We start from the raw sequence: 18,913 nt of genomic DNA, 5'->3' as shown, positions 1-18,913 counted from the left end.
TCACCCTGGGCACTGAGCATCTTTTGATGGTTGAAGTGCAGCAGGCAACCTCTTGGAGTGTGCATCTTCCAGTTTTGTTTTGTCCAAAGGAAGGTCCTTCTCAACCTCTGAGGCTGCTCCACAACTGAACAAACTTATTCTTGGGTAGAAATGGGTCAGGAGATTACTTTTGTGTAGATGCATTCCAAACCCACTGCCCAATGGCTGCATGGCATGCCAGTGTTTTCTGTAGTCCACCGGAGTTCTCAACACCTTGGAATAGCATTAGAGTTTGATATAGATGAGAATCTGGAAAAATGTAGTATGGAATACATGAGAATAACTTGTTCCAAGCAGAGTTATTGAACAACCAGTGAGAACTGCTCAGTGCACACTGATTGTCAAACACCTTCTGATCACACCCCGCTCCCTCTCCCTTTCCCTCCTCTACTCTTTGTCTCTCTCTCCCCCAAGTCAGTAAAATCATATATATGAGAGATTATGGTGTCTAAGTAACCATCTCAAAGTTATAAAAACAGAGTTATATAAAAACTGTTTTAATCTTAATAAGCAGGTAAAGAGATTTCTTATTATGCTAAACCCTCAGATTGGGTGCCTACTACTACAGTATAAACAAACACCAGTAGATGTTCAAAATTAGTTGTTTACCTTACTATTAAACTAGATAATACAAAAGAAAGTTAATTGCTATTTCATTCTAGCATCTTTGCAAGTCTCCATTTAAACTATTGTCTCAGGTTGCTCAGCTTTATACATAGTTTTCTAAGTACATATATACTGAGTTAGTATAGAGTGAGACTAATCGAGATCACTATGGAAATTAACATTACATATTGATAAATGCCAGGATGATATTGTGCTTCAATAACCCTCATCAGTGCAGCCATGAAAATTGATGCTATTTCTGGATTGCAGTGTTTTCTCTAACAGTTTAAATGGAAAACATCTGATATAGAATTGTTTGCAGTGGATAAAAGCAGCCCACATGGTAAAGGATCTGACATATTTGTAAACCAGCAATTACAGCATATACCCAGCAATTTGAAATATTTCTGAATTGTTCAGCACATCCCCAAATTGTTCATGTAATGAAAGCACACAAAAATCTTATTATCATTGTTTCTAGTTGTCTTTCATTTCCCATTGGAAACTTTTTTGTCAACTTAATACATTTTTGTTTGTTTCCAGCTCTAGCTTTATTTGGTTTCGGTCCTGGAATGAAAATGAGCTAATGACACCTCTTCTCAGTCTGCAGAGGCTTCCTCTGTCTAGCAAAAACAGATTAGTTGCTCAGTGCATGATCTCAGACTGAGATTGGAGGTTGCTGCCTTATTTGTTTATTTATATTTATTTTAGAGGAGGGAGATCCACAGTGTATCTGTACAGGACATGTCATCTACACTGACTGAACACTTTTAATGGGCACTTCACATCTTAAAAATAAACGTAATGGACTCTTCACTGACGGGTTATTTTTATTTTTTTTTCTAAATTAAAAGAAGAAATGTAATAGAAATCCAAAGAAACTCTTGCCAAATGCCCAATATTCCTACCTATAGTGTTTTTAAGAGTTGAGAGCAGAAGCGACTCCGGGATTAGGAGTGATAGTTGTATCATTTTATCTTTGGATTTTCAGTCTGAAGTTAGTCAGATTGGTGACAAATATTAACAGAAGCATGACTTAACAACTTGGAATAGGTCACAATCCCCCCTACCCAATGCCCTAAATGTTATTTTAGAGATGGTTTGTGCCATGATGGAAGCAGAGAGCAGCTGTAGCCCACTAAAATTGCTCTCAGATGACTTTCCTGCCTAATACTTAAGTAGTGTAGAGTTTTATTCTCTGCAGCACGGCCACCACAGGCAGGGACAAGTGGAGATGGCTACAGTGTCTCCATCATCAGCTGCTGCCAAAACAGTGCCTTGGGAAGACAGACAGTCTCTCAGAAAATGGAATGGTTCTCAGGATGCAGTGATCCACAGGGGACCAGGCTGGCACATAGTCCAAAGAACTGGTGAATAGGGGAGGTTTACCTCAAATGCAAATCATCTAGCACAAAGAATTTTGATGATAGTGCCCAAATGAAAGCTCAGAAAGAATTAAAATATGACAACTGTCATAACAACAGAAAGCATTGTTATAATACGAGATCGTCTCGCCAATTTGTCATGGCTTCCCTGAGGATAAGCAGGCATTTTGGTTCTTCGTTTTTCATTTTGTTCCACTGATATCAACCCGAACATCTAGACAGCAGTGCTTTAAAACACGAACCTTGTAGAAGAATATCAAGCTGTGTGCAAACATACTGGAGATAGATTTGCCAGTGCAACATATTGTCTCTGGTACAATCACTCAATTACCAATAAAACCTCTGCAAACAAATGTGTCTTCAGTTTAAACAAGAATATAATAATACATGTACTTTGAAACTGCAGAGTCTACATAAGCTGAATAAATCATCAGGCCACAGCAAAGAAAAAGATTATGCTACCTCCAAACTTAATGATAAAAGCAGTTTTTAAAGATAGCCTAATCAAAGGACAGAAGAAAGTGTGGACAAAATCAGATTATTTGGATCACCAATAATTTATTCTGGGTTTGTACACCCTTCATAGCCCAAAGAGACCTCATCCATGACTGAGCCTCCTGAGCATTATTGTAATACAAGCAACTAAAGAAAATACAAAGTTATTAAAAGCCATCTGAACAATTCATATCCATAGTTGATACACAGGGAAAAGCAGGTATATTTAAAGTGAAAATAAATTCTTAAGTACAACAGAAAGATATGTGCCTTTCTCACATAAATTCACAGACATACTGCTGGTATTGATAAATGTTTTGAGGAAGGGGAAGAGGTTGTCTTCACTTTCCATTTCTCAATTAAAGACCACTGTCAAAGGAACTATATTTCAAGTTCAAGGGCTATAAGTCCATGTAATATCAACTTCAAACTCTTTAAAAATATTGCAGAGATGCTATAAAAAGAAACTGAGTAATAAAAATTAAACTTGGTAAACACTTCTAGCTGTCACTTAGAATTTTTACTATTTAGATTTTAATTTCTCCATTGTATCAGGCCCATTCTATTAGTGCACTTACATGTTAAACAGACAATGGCTATGTAAATTTCCTTATTTTCCTGGAACAAGAATCTCTTGACATTTGCATTTTTCCATTTAATAACCTGAAACTTCAGCAACTGAAAAGTTTACAACATACAAAGGTGAATATTCTGTGCATAATCTATTTTTACAGTAACTAGTTCTTGGCATGTTCATAGTTTTGAAAAACAAAATTATTTGGTTTTGCTTCACAGCTCCAGATGAGAAGAAACTGCTTTCATATATTTCCCAGTTTTACAGGAATAAGAGTTACTAATATTGAATACAGAAGTTAACCATGCAAAGTGTATAGAAAAACTGAAAACACATCTAGAAAAAAAAAAACAGTTCAGACTTGTATTTGGGCTTACTTATTGTGCTTAACATTTTCTTTTTTCTATAACTCTCTTCTCCCTCAGTTTTCTTCTGGATCTCAGTATTTTCTTGGTATTATCACTAAGAGTTTCTTCTTTCTTCTTCTTTTTGTCCAAGATTCTTTTGCTCAGTAAAAACTATTTGTGGTACTCTATCAGTCTTGAAACAGTTTGAGTCTTTTCTATTTACTTCTTTTTAACTATTTGTCCTTTTATTTCATGTCATAACAGTTAAAATAAATTGAAAGTGAAAAAAAATTCATAATTCTGCAGTTGAAGCTAAAGGGAAAAGAGGGAGAGTATTGCAGATGTCAATTGTGAAAATTACCTTGTCTCTGTGATCAGACAGACCTTGGATTTATTGAACTACAGGGCACGCTACAAGGTCTATTTAGTTTCTCACATTTGTTTCACAGCACTGAACAGAGGGAACTGAATGATTTGAGCATGGTTATTGATTAATATTGTTTATTGCATATATTGTTCCAGGCACTTCAGGAAAAATATAGGTATGTTTAAAAGAAAATAAGTACATAAATAAGATGCCACACTGGACTCCCCCTCTCTTTCTCTCCCACAGCATCTGTATGCATTAGCCCAGCTCTGAAAAGCCTCCTGGACAATTCATAATGATAGCAGGCACTTAGGAAAAAGTATAGGTATATTTAAAACTAAAACATATACATAAATAAGATAGTGAGGCAGGCTACATTCATATGTCAGCAGAGATATGAAAGCTGTCTGAAGAATTCTGTCAGCAGCAAATGTGCCACAGGGTAACTGCAGGAACACACGAATGAGATGGACCAAAATAATTCCTTCCCTGAGAAGTACCCTGCAAGAGCATGACTTAGTGATACAAAGGACATGCACAGGACAACAGGGAATGTGAAAGCTCTGCCTGGAGGAGCATTTGCTGCTATATTAATACGATTTGGGGGGGGGGGGGGGGGTTGAGTATTAAATCATATGTGAAATGTTAAGGAAATCTCAAAATTCAGTATTTCAGACTCACCCTTAAGAGTTCTGTGCTTGAAAGTACAGAATTCTGTCATGTTTTCATGTTTTTTTCAGTTTCATTCATGGTATAAGAAAAATTTTCTCCTTAAACACTATTTTCTGAAGTGACCTGGGTCATTAATGTATCTAGGCCTTAGTTTGCCTGTTATTACTTACTAAAAACAAATGGTTTTGGCTAAATCACAGAGAGGCTGTAAGCATCTACCATGGCTCTCCAAATAGAGGGTGAGTCTGCAACAGCTACTGTTTCTCTATTCACCCACTTCCCAGTTTCTCACTAGCGCCTTCGTGTAGACAAACCCTTCCTAGTGACTGAAACAGATTTTCTGCATCAAAAATGTCTCTTATTTGTGTTGTAATGAAGAGACTTCATCCTTCAGTGTCAAACTGTGTCACTACAAGACAAACTGAAAACACTTTAATCTCAAACTATGTCTACACAATGTACTGAAGGTGTGATGACAGTACAGACACCCATTCTAGTTTGAATTTAGTTAGCATGGGTAACGTTAGGAGCCTGCATTTCTAAGCATAAACTTGTAGAAACTGAGTGGATCATACTGTTTGGCTGCTAAGAAACAAAAAGGAGTAAATATTTGGGGCTAACAGATTTGGGGCTCATATATTCTCATTTTATAGTCTGCAGGTCAAAGGGCTGATAAGTAATGTCAGTACAGGACAACAGATTTACATTTCACATTATATACATTTTTATTGATAATATATTGAGTTTTAATATTAACATCTTTCAGGCAGAAGGCTTGCACTAGCAAATTCTGTTATGCTGGCAAAGTCATATGTTTCCATAAACTATGGAGATTCCCTTGTTTCTCATTTACTCACCCTTTTTCTGGCACTAGTACACAGTGCTAGTGTGTATCTCTTCCTTGACCTTATCTCTTCCTTGACCTTACAATGAATAACCCAGTCTTTTCCCAGTTTATACCTTCATCCAGATTTTTTATCTGCTTATAATTACTTGGTACTTTTTGTTTCTAACAGGCAGCAGTTACGAGTGTTGAGGCCATGTTGCTGAGAACACAGGACTCCCTGAAACAACATCTCAGCCTTGGCCATATTGATCAACATCACTGGTTCTACTCTGGCCTCCAATCAAGAGGCCTGGAGACACACCATCTATAACGCTGCTGATGCTTTTGAGAACGCACGCAGGATCACCCTTGAGGAGAAAAGACAACACAGAAAGAATCGTGTCTTGCAGAATATATCACCTAAGGAGTCTTTCTGCTGTGCCTTTTGCAACCGACCTTGTCTATCTCATATTGGCCTCTTTAGCCACCAGCGCGCTTGTAGCAAATGTAGATAGAGCCCTTCCCAAATCTTCATTCACAAAGCCTAGCCACGATGATGACTTTTTGTTTCTAAGTCTGTGAAGGCTTGATGCTAAAAAAGCTTTCTGATTTATTCCAGCATGCCTTTTTTTTGGTCAAAACCCCCTGTCTTTGAATTAGAAAATATAAAATATTCCTTTCAACAAGTAGCAAACATTCAGTGACAGATTTTGAAAAAAAAGAATGTGTTAGAACTCTTGAGATGTTACTTCATGTCAGAGTTTCAGAAGTCTATAACAGCTGTACGTTTGCATATGGCCCCTTCTTCTGTGACATAATAAAATACTAAAAAAAAAAAAAGTCTAAATATTATAAATACAGCTTGAAGAAAATGTTGAAATTCTTAAACAAAATCTGAACCTTTGTAAAAAATTTTCAAGTAAGATGCTACACTGATTTGAAGGAAACTGTTTCCTGATTGTAGAGAGGGTGAGATTTATGAATCAGAATAGAAACATCTTGAAATACCATCATTTCTGGTAAAATGGAAAATCAAATTTTTAAGCACAGCTATTAATCCTTGTGCTAAGTGTGGCCTGTATGACATGAAAAAGAGTCAGGTTCAGCTGCCACAGGAGCTGGAAGCTCCACTTGTTTGATAATGAAGAAACAAGGAGATGTTCTCTTTTGTTACAGTTCTAATTCACTGACTGTTCAATCTAACAGAATACTAATTACCTTAAGTGGATTTCACAGTTGACAGAGACCTTTGTAGGGAAGACAAGCTTGACAAAGGCAATTGAAACTTAGCTAATGAAGAATACTAGATCCACCTTTGAGGAATGTTAAGTGCGTGCTTTGCTTTTTATGAAAGGTACCTCTTTTATATGTAAAGTAACCATAGAAATGTCAACATTTCATTTTTAGACACTGTGCTAAATTCTACAGAGGGTTATCAAATTACCTTTAGGTTTTCCTTTCCCGTAATTATATTTATTCATAGAGCATTTCCTTGCAGTGGAGCTCTGTGAACCAATCCTGAAAAAGGCACACTTAATGTTTGCTTAGCACAGCTTAATCAAACCAGTCTTCATATTGACAATCACAGGATGGCAGAAATTTTTCTTTGCAGATGAGGGCTATGCAGGTGTGTGTCTAATTATTACACAGTTCCTTGAAACACACCAAAGTGCAGGTGAGAGGCAGTACTGTAAAAATGTTCTTTTGGGATCACACTACCTCAGATAGCTCCAAATATGCAAATAACTAGTGCCTTTGGTGCTACTCAAGGGCTAATCCAGCTCAGCATTAGTATGAATTTGGAATGCTTTAAAAGCTACCGAGGAAGATGGGCAAAGCCTTCTTGTGTGGTTGGCTGGGGTTCTGTTTGTTTAGTCAGGATCAAAAACACACAATGCAAAGGCTTTAAGGTTAATCCTCTCCTTTTCATAGTCAAAGTTGCTTCCTCAGTTCAGAAGATCTGATGATACTCCAGCATTCTTACATACTACAGGGTACACTGATATGATCCTGTATTTTATGGAAGTATTTTATGGCTCACTTGGATTTTTCAGAGAATTAAGTGTTTGGGTTTCAGCACTAGTAAGATGTTTTTTATGCAAATAAATTAGAGTTGTTCAGGTAGTACAGAGTTTCAAAGGCTTTTTAAAGCCAGAAAACAGTTTATTTTCTAGTTATTCCAGATTTTACTGAAGAAGCCAGTCAGAGAAAAATTCCTTTGAAAATGATCTAGCTTAGAGTCTTTGCTCTCTCTTTTCTGAACCATGTCCTACATGATAGTTTCAATTATTTATTACAAGGCAATGGTAAAAAAGTGTTAATTAGCAAAGATGAAAAAGACCGACTCAATGGGAGCTCCTGTAAAGGAACTCTTATTTCTAATGCCTGAGGTGACCACTAATTTACAGCTTTTGATAGCTTGCATGCATGGTTCACAGAATAAATCAGTCTTGGGGAAAAAATACTGTACACCTCATTCACTGTGGTTAATGAAGAAGATCTAGCTTTTGCTGTTGTTTTGTTTTTATTTTTTTAGTGCAAGCAATTTAGTTTTGGTTTAATTTGAGAATGTTAGAAATTAAAATATGCAAAGAGAGAAAATATGACACTGGCACTGCAAGACTTTATTCATTCAGCTGAAATGTCCATACCCAGCCCAAGTGGCCAGATCTAAATATAATCGTGCTTTTTTTTTCCTTTCTGTGGCAATGTTGGCTAGTCTTTTGCATCTTCTGAAAATCTCTTCTAAAAATCTTAAAAATACTAATATCCCAAGATCTTTACGCTTTTTATGTCTTAGTGAAAATAAGAGGAAAATAACATACAAGACTAGATTACTATGCTCGAAATGGGAATCGTACAGAAGACTGAAACTAAACTCATAAACCCTAATCATAATGCATCAGAATTACCTTCATATTATGTGTTATGTTTTAATATTTACTCATAGCTAGACCTACACAACAGTGTGAAACACATTCCTTAGTAAAATTAAGCATTTTAATTATTTAGAATACCCAATGAAGGCAAATAAAGCAGTGGTCAGAGGTCTGGTTCAACCTTTTTCTCACCTGTAATCTCCAATGAAGATATCAGTTTGTTTCTTGAAAGCTACTACACAGGAATTCATATTTATCACTGCCTGTTGTAACTAGATTTTATGTAGATGTAACTGACACGTGACTTGCATGTGAAGGATTCTGTCTCTCCCTTCCTGCCCTTCCTTTTTTCCCAACTGTCCTAGTAATTGCAAAAAAACCCCAAAAAAAACCCAAAGAAAACAAAACAAAGAAAAAAAACACCTCAATTAATCTTCTAATTTTGTTCATCCATTTTGGCATTTAACATAGCTTGGTCAAGAGAAAAATGTAAAATTTTTAGAGTGACCACTATGGGAGACCAGGGGTTCCAAGGACCCAAGATGTGCTGCACCTCACTCACAGCGAACCCTTTGAGGAAAGCAGGAGTCTTGAATGCTGAGTATTTTTTTATTTTAGGTCATTGGCTTGGTGTTCAGATGGTAGAAATTACTGGAATATTTTTTCCCAATGATATCTGAAACTAAAAATGTTTTGACCAAGTAAGTGCCTGTTCCATCAGTGCTAATCCAGAATCCAGACTGTCCCATTTACTCTTTCCCACTTCTGCTGTTTTTGCTTACCCTATTCTTCATGTTGTTTCCCAACATCATAGCCATGCAGGACCAATTCCTCAAACTTCCAAGCAGATGAATTCACACAAAAAACTCACTCTTTTCTTAATTCTTTATGTTTAGATCTTTCAAGCCTTTCAGATCTTCCTCAATTAACACCTCTCCACTTAGCCTATTTTCCTTGTTTATTTGTTCATTTTGTTGTTGTTTTCTTTATTAATGAAATATTGATTGACAGTCTGTGATGTTTCTCATGCTTGAAGATTTTTTTCATCTCCTGACGAGCCTTGCTGAACATAAAATGAGAACAATGAACAAAGTCATTGTGAGAGTTAAACTAAAAAGAACTATAAAATGGTAAAGTCCAGAATCAACAGCAACAGATAAAAGATTAACATGATGCTGCTGTTGTGAGGAGTTCATTATCACCATGTTCCTAGTCAGAAAAAAGGTGTGAAAGGAGAGGAAGTTTTAACAAATTTAGAGTGTGATATGAAAATAAATGAGATAATCACAGTCTATCTTAAATTGCTATGGGCTTCAGTACATTTAAAATCCAGGAACAACTAAACATCAAAAACTTCAAAACTAACTGAAAAAATTCTACTGTATAGATAGAAAGGTAAATTTACTAGTCTGACTATCTGAGGTGCATCTCCTCACCTGGAGAGGAGTTTTTGAAGCTCAGGTCTTTGAAAAGATGTGGTATTACTTGATATCACTGTTTTAATGACAGAACGTAATCAATAATCTATCTAAAAATGCATAGATTTTTAACATTCCACAAAATATTTTGGATATTTAGCGTCACTGACAGTAGAAAGAGTTTTACAAAGGGTGATTCTCCTCATTATCTTATAGAGACTTCCAGACTTAATTTATCATCCTTTATTACCTGTGCATTGATTGGAGGGCCTAGAAGATCCGGTAAGAGTAGATGTCCAGTTCTTATTTAGCTGAGGTTAAATTCACATCTCCTTAAATTCACATCTTCTGTTTAAAACCAAAAAAGGATATGGTTTTTTTGCATGTTTGCGTGCCTTCCATGCAAAGTCTTTGTTTTACCAAACAGGGAAAGAACCAGCAAGTGATTTTCAAAGGCTGTGCTCTAATATTTCTATCAGCCAGGGCCAGTGCCAACAGCAAGCAGTAAAAAGTAACTTGAAAGTACAAACAGAGAGCAAAGGGTATCATCTGCTGGTGTTGAGGAGGGAGCATTTTTTTATACTGATTCTTTTCTCTTTGACTTTCTGATGGTATATAAAACGTGGTCATTCAGTTTTAGATATTGGTTCTGGGAGTAGGTTTAACCAATCAGGAAATTAGAGTTCCTATCATGCAGCTTCTCTAGTGAATCACAGAAGGGAGTGAAACAAAGCAAAAGGGGATTTATTAAAGATAAAATTTAATTAAAAGCATGGAATATGAAATATAATAAATATTAAAATAAAGAAATGTCTTCTGGGGCAGGTAGTGACATGAACATGGGATTAGTATTAATAAGGTGAGTAACCCTTCAGTTATATGAGTACTGAGGTCAGAGTCTAGCCTAATCATTTGAATATTTTCCTGGGTTCAGATTATTCTTTTCTTAGATATAAAACAGTCAGCTTTTTTTCTCTTCTAGCTGCACATCATTTTGAAAATTGTTTGGTTAACAAAAAAGAAACAAGAATTGAAAGCTACAAGTTTGTGTTTCATAAAGATGGGGAGAAAAGCCTCTTTGGTTTTAATTAAGTTCTTCAAGTTTTAGTTGAAATACCAGAAATACCATTGGTGTACCAGAAGACACAAAAAATTAGTTAACTCAGATTCATATACAAAATTGGATGGCAAGTAAAACTAAAATGCAAGCCATATTATGCAGATTTTTTTGTGACTGGCAGTTAAAGATTTACATAAAATTAAAATAACCTTTGAAATTAGGACAACCGGGTCACTCTGCTGTGATCTGAATTACTGACCTAATGATATTCTTATCCTTCCATGTCTTCCCAGCACTGCCACTGAAAATCTAAACCTGTGCTAGAAAACTTAAGTTGGAAGAGCTACCCTGAGAAAACTACTCCATACTTCTCCATTGGTGGTACATCTAAAGACAAAATACAGTTCTTAAGTAGATACTCAAAGCCAGAAATGTCTAGAGCCAAAAATAAACAAAACAGCCATTATTTCATATGACTCTTCCTTCCGTATTTCAGAAAAGTGGGGGGATGGGGGGAGGTTTATGCAGACAGGGATTTGATTTTGGTGCATATTCTTAACATACTATAAAGAACAAGACTGCAAAGTCATCAGCTAAACAGCTGTAATGAAATTAGCAAATAATACTTAATTGATTTTCTGAAAAGTATAGTCAGGATCCAGACTCATAAAAGGTACTTTTATACTGTACTACTGGTGAAAACAAACCCAAAACTGGATTAAATGGCCAGCTGGGGATACTGGCCCCATAATTGAAGACCTGAGTGGTAAACAATATTTTAATTATCTCAGTGAAAAGAGTGTCCGGGGGGAGAGGGGAGGAGTGACCAGAGTACATGGCATTCTGGCGGTCTTCTAAAGATCCAATCGTTGCTTGAGACTATAAATTAAAGCAATCCTAAAGAATATATAACCTTTAGGACTTTATATTCTCATGTTTTCCATTTCAGACCTTCACATGGATGGCAGAATCCAGACTGCTAGTTGTAAATAACCAGGTATGCAGACTTCCTTACTTTCAGGACGAGGATTTTAACTCTGTGTTGTGAGTGTATCTCTTTGTCCTTTGTGAATCCCATGTGTGGGAGGCTGTTATCACAGCCTTTTAATGATAAAAAATAGTGACACATTTTTTGTAAAATTTCTATATGGTTGTTGAATGTGGTTTGTTTAAGTTTATCATTAAGGAAATTACATATAGTTATCTAGTAGCTTCTCCTGCTATTAGAAAATGCTCACAACCATATATGCATAGATCTGCTTGCAACATGTATGCATCTATGGGTGTATTTTTGTTAAGTAGAGTCAAACACTTTAAGCACAGGGCAGTGTTTGTAGTGGAGTGATGGCTATGGGATACATGCTTCTTAATATTTTGTGCAATGATTTGGAAGTAAGCACAAAATCACCGCTGATAAAATTTATGGCTGATGCAAAGATTTGTTGAGTGGTAAATAATTATAATCAGGCCTGGCATTCATCTAGAATGACCTGAATTACAATAGTTATATTTATTTGACTTGTGCTGGGTTTGTCTGTGCTCTGAGGCAGCCAGAAGCCTGCCAGCTCCAATTCCAAAGGCACACAGATGCAGGCAGCCTAAGCAGTGTGCTCAAACTCTCAGCAGTGTTCATTAGCTCACTGAGCTACTCGCCACTGCTCAGCTCCTGTTTTGCTGCTGTCTGCGTTTGGAGTATTAAGAGAAAGCATTTGTGTCTTCCTTAAAATCGCTTCACCCTTGATACTCTGGGCTTATTACAGCAAAATCAGTTTTAAAAGAAGAAAATGCAATTCTTTTCCTCTAATGAAAAGGAATTGGAGTCCTTACCTATAGCACAGGGGACTAACCTAAGGTTTCCAAGGACGGACATCTATTTGTGGGGATTAGATTGGGTAAACAAACTTAGGTATGGAAAAAATTTAATTAAAATAAAGCTATCTTACAGTCTTCTAAACTCAGAAATAATGGACAGGAGCAGTTGATGGTATTAATCCTTTTAGGTGGCACTGAAGATACCGATGCTCAAATGTTTTATCCTGGTCTCATGTCCTCATTAAAACAGAAAAACTGAATAATTATGAAAATGAGAATTCACAAATACTAGACAAAATTTTTATAGGAAAAAAAATTATCTCAGTCTCTTTTGTATTTTCAGAAAAAGCATGGGGCAAAACCTGATTACAGTATTATATGTGAAAGACAAGAAAACACTGAATTCTGAAAGTTTCTTTCTTATTTCTTGGAGAAAGGTCTATCAAACACCTGAGTACCACCCAAAAAAAGTATGATTGCCTCGTACAGGGCAACTAGCTGAGGTGATTTTAACCTAATGACTTCAGACTGGGTTGTTGGAGGCTGTAAGGATATACCTGTGTATGTATACGTTTGTAAGAAGTGAAGATTAACTATGAGACAAATGAATATAGAGACCTCTGTTTCTTTGGGCAGGAGATCTGGGACTAGATGAAATGGAATATCTTTGGTATTGAAGAGTTCAAACTAAATTATCTAATGCTCCCTCCTTCCTTTAATGTTCATGAATCTATATATATTCTTATGCTTCAAGACCATATTAACGCATCATTTACAACTAGAAGCATTTTTATGTTTTAGTAACACATTTGTCCTGAATATGTTGCATGACCATATGCATTTGTATGATATACTAGAAGTACTGCAGCAATATCATGTCTCCCAGATGTAATATTGCAACATGCATTTGCATAAGCACTTTAGCTATGGAACTCAGTACATTTCCTTCTCTTATCAGTACAGATTTGCAGAATTCACTTATATACAGATCTGTAGAGAATAAAAGAGTACTTCAGGTTCCATAAAAGTTACGCTTAATGACTATTTTGATTGCTGTGGTTTTCACGTTAAATTGTAGGTTTAAGTGCTCAATGTATTTCTTTCAAACCTATCACTGGAGAATTTTATCTAAAGTTATGCAATATGCAAGTAATCAAATTGGCAGGATTTTACTTTTCCTTTTTTTTCCTCCTGAATATAACTAGTTTATTATTAGCCTGTTAACACTGCTATTTTTTCATTTTTCATTATTTTTCATAATATTTTTCATTAACCGTTTGTTAATTGTTTTTTGTCTGGATTACTGGTAAATATTCCCATAGTCCCATATAAAAGAGAATCTAAAATTAAAACTAAAAGAACAGACTGTCTCATAGGTCTATGTAGAAATAGAAATATATTGATAAATAAATGTAATGGACTAAATAGAAAATTAAATTTTTAATTGAAAAAATTTGTCTTTGCTTTGCTTAGCCTAAGGAAAAATGTCAAAAGGTCTGATATATAGAAAAAACTGCCACTCACCCACTGAAAATCATCTCTCTTGCAGTTACTGCAATTCAGGCACTCTTAAACTCCGGTATCTAAAGAAAAAATTAGCTTCATCTTAAAATATTTTCTATTACATAAAAGTTCTTCTTATTAGGGTCTGATATGGACACACAATGTGATAAATATTAATAATCCCCTAGGAGAATAAATATCTAAAAAGCTAATAAATGCACAGTTACTGAGTGACTCAGCTATGATGTTTTTCCCCAGGTTTCCATTCTAGATCCTTGTTCCTCATTCCTTCTACCTCACTAGCACATTTTAACATTGACTATTCCGCAGTGATATTTGAATGGAGTTTTTGCCTAAGAACCATAAGTTCAGACACTATATATTCATTTTTAGCACAATCTGTGACCACAAAAGATGTACAAAAAACTGTTTTCATTTCAATTTTGACTGTGAAGTACAATTACCGAAGTGCAGTCACCTTGGAAGTTTCATATCTTCCATTTTCCCTATTTCCTGAATGTTTCTTACGATACCTTTCTCATAAAATATTCTATGAAGACGTTAAATGAAAGGTGAAAGATGGAATTATTTAAATCAGGAGAAAGACTGAAAAGCTGCAGGGTAAAGCTGCCACTCAAAGGGAGCTTGGCAAGCTGGAAAAACCTCATGAAGCTCAATAAAGGAAAACGCAGCGTCTTGCACTTGGGACACAGTTTTCCTATGCAGTCTGGCGGCTGATTAGGTAGAAAGCCATTGGGTTATCTAGAGAGGCTGGTATTCAACTCCAGAGTGGAATCAGGGTTGAAGCTGCTTTGAGTCAAGTGCCAGATTAGACATCTCCAAAAGTTCCTTCTAAAAAAAAAAAAAACAAACCAGTAAAATTCTATGTGTCTATCTCAGCACAATTTCTTTCAATGTTGTACCTGAAAAAGCTACAGTGGTGCTCAGAATTTGAAAGTGCGCAATGAAGTCACACTTTCTCCCTCTTATATTTCTCTCAAAAAATATATGGTAATTTAGGGTGCAAAAGGAAGTTGTTGTCTCCTCATTTTATTGGCTTCTCATCTCTTAAAAATACAACTGAAAAGAATGTCTTTCTTCTGTGATTAGATCTAAAATACCACGAGATACACAGTAGGTTGCTCTCTCTCAACCATAAATTTTATCGCTACTACTTCCTGAGTTCTCTACTAAAAATGGACAGCTTGTGAAATACTTCAACCTGTCTGGCTTCTGACAGGTCTTCCTACAAAACTCTGAGTTATCCAAGAACACTCTGTAGCTGTCATGACTATCACTCCACAAACCTGATTTCTAAAGAAAAATCCAGTGGGAATCAGAGAATAGCAGCAACATTAGTCAAAAAGTCCATCTTTTTGTGGAAGAGCACACAAGTACAATTTACTTTTGTGTCAGGATTCTGAATTTGGAAAGAATGCTGCTCCCAATTTTATATGAATGACCAGAACACTGCAACCACTAGAATACATACATAGATACATCCATACATTTTTTGAGGGAAAACACTGGTAAAGATCAGACACTGTTTAAAAAACTAAAACACAGCAGAACGTTACTGCTAAGTTAGTTACTTAATTGGTACTGATAATGGGATAAATTGAGCATATGGGATTTTTAATCTACTAGTAACAGTAATAATATTGATGATGATGATCAATACTGTTCTATCTAACATCGCACTAGATACGCTCAATGACTTGGACGTCTTCACTATGGAAAATCCAGGTTACACAAGGAAATATTGAATTTGTGTCAAGAAAACTGCTTACATAGTAATACACTTATTGACTTAATCAAAAAATGCAAAATTACTGTACTTTATAATGCTTGGGAGATCATTAGACTTAATATCTCTCTTGTGATGTATTAACCCTTCTACAACCATGGTAATAAATAAATGTTGGGGTTGGTTTTCTTTGGGTTTTTGTCTTTTAGTAAATATAAGGTAAACAACAAAACTTTGGGGTTAGAAAAGCAGTTATATTGGGATTGTTGGATATGATTTTCAGACTATGAAGTTTTAAATGTGTTCTAATATTTCTAAATTGCTGGAACCAGAGAAATTAAATGTACTTTTCTTCATGGCTTCCCTGCAGTTTTCTCCATCTGGTTTTCTCTAAGTGCTCCAACTTCCATTAGGCTAAAGATTTTAAAACGCAGACTGCTTTTCTGTAGTTTCTGATGTGAAGTTTCTCCAGAGTCACATTAACAAAGACATGTGTAATGTGCTTTCAAAATACATAAACCTGGCATTCCTTGAGAGGCTTTTCTTGCCAGTACATTAATTAGGAAAATGTTCCTTATTACTATCTATTTAAATTACTAGTGTTTAATTAGGTACTATTGATGAATTAAGGGTTGATTTTTCATATCAGTGTATATTGGTCCAGGCTCTCACCCATTGTAGCCAAGTTTTCTCAGAATAAAAGCAGAGTGAGAAGGTGACCTTGGATCATGGTGATGCTGGATGCCAGCTGATCCAATAGTTGAAGACCAGAGGAATACAAAAGTTATTCCTATTAATTTTAGTTGCCAAAAGTAGATTGAGACTGTCCAGGTAGACCTATCAGCTTTATGGAGAAAGGTTTTTCCTTTTCAAGAGTTATTATGAAAGTTCTATGCCCTCAAACTTCCTCCAGAAAGACTTTTGCTGCAGAGCTATTGTGCTGGAAATGCCTTTGTTGAGAGGGGAATTAAGCAAGTGCTGGTGTAATCCACTATTGTATCCACTGACTTCTTCACTAAAAGTGTGTTCCTTGCTTTGAAAAGTTACCTCTAAGTCTACTGAACTAACTACCCTTCTAACAAATGTTTGAACATGTACTTTTTGTTTATTTGGAATGAAAACTGGATGATCTATAGGCAAGATAATCCATATCTCTAAGGTGAATTAACAAAAATTGTACCACTAGTATTTCTGAAAATGATTTAAAAAGATGCAGTAAAGAAATAGAGATATCAGAAAGTTCAGCAATCTTCTGGTTCTTGTGTTCAAACCACAGTTTATGGGGGAAACTGGCTACAGTAAAGTAAGATCAAAATCTAGAGAACAAAGATAAAAGGTTTCAGCTTGTAAACCATGCTAAAGAACATACACTCAGATCACATTATTCTCTCGAGTTTCCAAATTCCCAGGGCTAGATTCTACTGTCTGTAACTTAAGCAATCATTGAAGGAATTCCTGCAATGCAACAGAACATAGGCCTAAACTCTCAATTCATAGTCACCCATTAAACATTTCTACCTTCATCAAATTTGTGCTTTAGACATGATTAAGAAATAAAGCTACAAAACCAACAGAAAATAGCCTGATATTGTAAAATTTATTGACAACAGGAAACCAAATACTGCAAAATAACAGTCAAAGAGAGTCAGATGTTTGAGTTTGCGCTTCGGACCTCTACAAATTTAGAAACTAAAGATGCTTCAGTTAAAAAATAAAATAAAAAATAAAATAATAATAATAACAAAGTTAGTTTGTGCATACTTACACAATGTGATTGATTTGCATGTAATGAATGCATCATGGAGCGATTTTTTACCCTAGCATCATCAGAAAAAAACCCAAGAACCTTTCATTTCCTGGTAAGAAGACAAAATTAGTTCCAACCAATAGTGACCTTTCACTAGTTTAACTTCCCCAGAACCCTTTGATATAATTATTTAAAGAGGTGATAAATAATGATAGTATCAAATACAATGATATCTGTAACGCATCATCTTCTATACCAACAAAACAATAATCATTATAAAGGACTTGACTGCAGTGCTCTGTATTCCCATGGTGGAATGTAATGACTGAATAAATTGAATATTGGGTCTAAGTTGCAGCTTCTTCAGAAAAAAAAGGGATGAGCATCTTGGAGAACTGAAAGAGCTGCATAATCAATGGCTCCTTTCATAAGTTGCACATGATGAATGAAAAACAATAAAACAATAGGTGTGTCTGATATTAGAATTCAGGATCCATCACTTCACAGGTTCACAGTCATTATTTGATCTCCATAATTATACTGAAAATTTGAATTAAACTGAGAATAATTAAATAAGAAAATGAGCTGAACCTCATTTCAAAAGAAGACTTGGCTACAGTTTGAAAACATTCTTGCACGTATACCTTAAATTTGTATGACAATGGAAATATGATTAAATAAAACAATAGGAATTAATATTCAGATCCATTATTTTTAGATGTTATATCAGAGAATACAAAAATAGTTAAAAAGTAGCAAGTGATCACCCTGACCAAAAAAAAAAAAAAAAAGGAAGAAAAATATTTTTTTTAATTTTTAAGGACTCAGTTTCCCTATCCAGTTCACTTCTGAGCAGCGGGAACAGTGGTACTACTACAGCAGCAGGAAGGCCAGGGAGAACTGGCTGGAGATAAGGACATTTAAGCCAGTATTGCCTTCAAAGAAATTCATGTGGCACCCTTCTCCAGGGGAGAATTCAGTCCCTGGGAAGAGTCCGTGCTCCTCATCTAAATGAGGCAGCTGCTAAAATCCTGCCGAGCGTGGGCTGCACCGTGACCCCAACGCCTGTGAAAGCACTCTGGCTGTGACCACTCTCACCCCTAATCTGATCCCTGAAAACCAAGCCTTAGAAGATGTATAAAGTACTTACTCACTTCTGAACATGCTTTAAAGCTATCCCTTGGAGCAGATGGAGTTTATTTTGTAATCTTTTTACAGCAGCTGAGTGACAAAAAATATGCTGCAATGCAGTCCAGAGTCAGTGTCTCCCTTCAAATAATTTGAAATATTATAAAAATTACTTTGTCTAATCGAGACACCCTTTCCTGTCCAAAGGGAAAGGTTAATTTATTGTCAATGACATCTGATCATATATTTGCTAACTTATTTTTCATTAATGGGTGAATTTGTTAGTCCCTGAATCTCAGTGATAGCCT

General features: G+C 35.6%; 1 long non-coding RNA gene across 2 annotated transcripts in view; it reads right to left on the bottom strand.

Annotated features, from left to right (window-relative positions):
- The window catches only part of LOC135412731 (uncharacterized), a 91,406-nt gene that overhangs the window by 61,876 nt on the left and 10,617 nt on the right, over positions 1 to 18,913 (bottom strand). Inside the window, exons 6-9 of one of the 2 annotated variants that reach the window (XR_010429924.1) lie at positions 14,462 to 14,835; positions 14,005 to 14,063; positions 9,859 to 9,956; positions 5 to 288 (exon numbers count right to left, since the gene is read on the bottom strand). This is a non-coding gene — a long non-coding RNA (uncharacterized LOC135412731). Of the gene's footprint in view, positions 1 to 4; positions 289 to 9,858; positions 9,957 to 14,004; positions 14,836 to 18,913 lie in introns of both variants that reach the window. The other variant, XR_010429923.1, reaches the window with a different exon arrangement.

Source organism: Pseudopipra pipra, chromosome 4, assembly GCF_036250125.1.
Source record: "Pseudopipra pipra isolate bDixPip1 chromosome 4, bDixPip1.hap1, whole genome shotgun sequence".
NCBI classification, from domain to species: Eukaryota; Metazoa; Chordata; class Aves; order Passeriformes; family Pipridae; genus Pseudopipra; species Pseudopipra pipra.
This window is presented reverse-complemented; position numbering and strand designations above follow the sequence as displayed.